The sequence below is a fragment of the Priapulus caudatus genome, unplaced genomic scaffold (genome assembly GCF_000485595.1).
Source record: "Priapulus caudatus unplaced genomic scaffold, Priapulus_caudatus-5.0.1 Scaffold406, whole genome shotgun sequence".
In the NCBI taxonomy this organism is placed as follows: Eukaryota; Metazoa; Priapulida; class Priapulimorpha; order Priapulimorphida; family Priapulidae; genus Priapulus; species Priapulus caudatus.
In genome coordinates this window covers 91,942-96,231 of record NW_014577467.1, presented here as the reverse complement: position 1 = coordinate 96,231, position 4,290 = coordinate 91,942, and positions in this window count along the sequence as shown.

Genomic DNA, 4,290 nt, shown 5'->3' with positions numbered 1-4,290 from the left:
GCTAGAATGTCCGCGGGCCCGGTAAATGGCATTAGGGGGTAAATGGCGATGGGTAATTGTCGGTGGGGTAATTGTCCGGGAGGGTAATTGTCCGGGTGATTGTCGCGGGGGTGTATTTGTCCTAGGTATACAATGATGGGAACGTTTCGGCGTGATTCTACGTGAAGACTTTACTTATAGTAAAGACCCGGCCGTTGCTAATATATGTGCAGATTTTCGCCTCAGTAGATATTAAGGCGATTTCTCAGCTATATGCAGCCTTTTATCGATATGTCTGGCTCAGTATTGCTGGCGTGCATACGACGGCCATGGAGCTACTACTGCTGTTTTTGTTGTATACACAAAATGTTCCGTTTCCTCATCATGTCCACTGGCAGCAAGAACAAGTCCGCACCAGCTACATCACACACGCGCCATTGACTTATATATATATACCTACAGTCGTTACTACTATATATACGTACAGTAGTATATATATAGTCAATGCGGCGGGGGCCCCGCTCGCGCGGCTGTCGTGCTGTAGCTGGTGCGGACTTGTTCTTGCTGCAAGTGATCATTGTCTAGCTCTCTTCTCTCTCTCTCTCTCTTCTCCTTTCTCTCTCTCTCGGCTCTCCTCTCTCTCTCCGCTCTCTTTTTCTTTCTTCTCTCCTCTCGCTCTCTCTCTCTCTCTCTCTCTCTCTCTCTCTCTCTCTCTTCTCTCCTACCTTTCATTCTTTCTCTCTCTCTCTTCTCTCTCTCTTCTCTCCTCTCATCTCTCTCTCTCATATATATTATATTATATATATATAGTATATCAAGAGTATATATGTCATTATATATATATATATATATATTATCATATATATATATATCAACTCTCGCCCTCTCTTCCGCTTCATCTGCCTCTCCTCGCTCATCTGGTCTCCTACGTCACCCTATATTCTACAGCTGACAGCGTGAAATTCGCGGTCGAGCGTTCAAAACGTTTGCCTAAAATGTCACTGTGTTCGGTCGCGCTAGCGCCATATATCTGAACGTGATGCGTGGCAGTTTTATTTCTAACGCACGCGCATTCCTTGCTGCACGAGAGCTTAATCTCTCCTCCCCGCTTCTTTACAATATCAAGCAGTAAGAAAGGCATACGAAATCGTGCCCGCCTTATACTGAAACCCTCTACTCTCTCTTTTTCTCTCTTCTCTCTCTCTACTCGTCTCTCTCACTCTCTAATTGCTCTCTCTCTGTCTCGTCTCTGTCTCTCTCAATGTCTGCTCTCATGCCCCTCTCTCTTCTCTCTCTCTCTCTCTCTCTACTCTCCTCTCTCGCTGTCTCTCCCATCATGTCTCTCATCATTGTCTCTCTCGGCCCTCTCTCGGATTACTCTTCCTCTGTCTGCCTCTCTCTCTGCTCTCTCTCTCTCTTCTCTCTCTGTCTCCTCATGTCTCATCTTTCTTCTCTCTCTCTCTCTCTCTCTCTCGCTCTCTCTCTCTTATCTCTGTATCTCTGTCCTTCCCTTTCTCTCCCTCTCGGTCTCTCTCGCTCTCTCACACCCTCTCTCTCTCTCTCTCTCTCTCTCTCGCTTGCTCTTCCCTCTCTTTCTCTGTCTCTATCCCCACTCTCTCATTCTCTTCTTCTCTCTCTCCCTCTCTTTCTCTGTCTCTCTCCCCCTCTCTCCCTCCCTGTCTCTCTCGCATCCTCTCGCGCGCGCTCTTTTCTCTCCCTCTCTGTCTCTGTCTCTCTCCCCCCTTTTCTCCCTCTCTCTCTCTCTCACTCTCTCTCTCTCTCTCTCTCTCTCTCTTCTCTCTCTCTGTAACCTCGACCTCGCTCTCAGATTGTAGCTCATGTGGCGAGCGCCAGGGCACGTTGTGTGCCAATGCTAATTATAAGGGGCATCGTGATCACCAGGAAAGCTTTAAGAAAACGCTGTTTGCTATTAGTTCATAAATATAGCCCGTGCTGATCGAGATGACTATATGATGTCCTATACGTTAGTCCTGCTCCGGCTACGTTTTCTTGTAGCGTGTGGATGGGCGTGGCGCCGTGTCCAGGAAGGTATACATATAAGTTTGAGACTGTTTATGCCGGTATAAATGTCTATAGCGTTATTGCACATGCGCATGCATGTAATGACTGCTTATTAGATGATGTTTTTAATGCATGGTTAGATAGATGGATGGGGAGTAATGAACGGAAGAACGAACAAGCCAGATAGGCTGAGGGGGTAAACTGAATTTAGGTGTTTGTGTGATGGAGAGATACGGGAGATAGCCGTCGGTCGTATTGCTAGATGCACGCACACTGATACAGGCACGCACACACGCGCTAACGCAACAAATATCACGGCGATATAGTCATGATGATCTTCAAACATCACGGGACCACGTTATGCCCAAGCTGACAAAAATTAGAGAGCGCGCCATTTCTAAATGCTTTATATAATACACAGCGGTTATTAAATTCTAAATCTGCAAGCGGAAAATGTTAGAACGAACTACGAAAGCGCTAGTTTTGTCCTAATTTCATTTCCTTTTCGCCCCACGGTAATTTCTGCGCTTTTCCCACTGAGGCAAAAAACATGATAATGAAATAAACTGCACTGATGACTGAACGATACGCCTTATTAGCCTTTGTCATTTTTCAACTTGGTTAGACCGAGGACCCTAAGCCCGTAAAGCGTAAAGTGACGAGACGCATGCGTCTCAGGTGAGAAATATGGGGGGGAACTAGACGGTGTATACTCCCATAGCACTTAACGTGAAATTGCTCATCAATTAGGGCGGCGCTGCGCTGTTTACCTCCTTTTACAAGGGCATCACCAAATCAAGTGTTGTTGCTAAATGGCTGGTTTACGAAGCCAGCTATTTTAAACCCACATGCGAAAAAATCTAAATGTTCCGTGGGAGCCCCCCGATATATATATATATATATAAATGGCTGGTTTACGAAGCCAGCTATTTTAAACCCATATGCGAAAAAATCTAAATGTTCCGTGGGAGCCCCCCGTCGCTATAGCGACGAGCAAAACACACACACACGGGTGCCATGGTTACGAAGCCTGGCTCTCATTCACATATCCACCTCGCCCAAACTACTCAAAGAGAAATTTTAAGCTGCTTTCGCATCGAGCTTCTGATATCGATTTCTATAAACGGTTTTATCGTGACGTCCCGTCATAAATCGAACCAGCATGCTCAGCGCAAGCGAAACAGTCGAGTATCCTGAGTACCATCCCACCCTCCCCAGCGTGAGATGATCGTGTGCACACTGCGATGTATACATATGAGCGGATGAGAGAGCTATGTGTAAGAACTATTTTGTAAAAGTGCGGCGGCGACACGATCATAGCAACTAGGAAGCAACGTCAATGAGATCATCCATACGAAAATATCGTATAATTAATAGATTATATTCATATCTCGACGAGACACAGAGTTTAGCATAATCACGACGATGACCGATGATGATCGAGTGTTGCCAATGGTGACCGAGGACGCCAGAAGACCTACGAGAAGGCAGATGCATGGCATCACGAAACTAAAATAAATTTCATTCCAATCGTACTTGATGACCGCGTGAAACAACCATATACTCTTGTGCACAGCATGTGCGCAGTTACTTAAAATATCGCGCACCTATGCGTAACAGTCACCTTATAAATACAGTAATTTAATTTCAGTATTTGTAAATACTCTAACAGGCTACATGATGAGACTATGCAACTGTTGCTATCAATAAATGTTTGATTTAGTGAGCCAATGAGAGGTAGGCCAAGTAGGCCTACGTACGATCGCATAACATCAGTGATATGAGGACAATGAGGACAATCATACAATGAGGACAATGAGGACAGTCATATGAGGACAATCGGGGGTTTGTCTTTCTCTATAGAATTTACCCGCTCCTGCTATTGTAATCGCCCGCAACTTTGAACTACTCGTGGGTTAAATGTTTAGTCGTTTATCACGTATTCGGAGAAAAGTGGAAATAGGTAAGATTAAAACGTGATTAAGAAGACGTCGATGGTGTGAGTGCACTTTTTTCACTTGTTACAAATCCCGTGGGATCCTCATTTAATGTCAGAGAAATAGAGCAAACCTTCTGAGTGTTCTAAACGATAACTAACGCGGCATCGTGTATATAATATATAATTAGTGTATAAATAGTAGATATATAAAATGACTTAATTAAGTAGTTAATTTCGCGGTTATATATATATATATATATATATATAGAGAGAGAGAGAGAGAGAGAGAAAGAGAGAGAGAGAGAGAGAGAGAGAGAAAGAGGGAGAGAGAGAGAGAGAGAGAGAGAGAG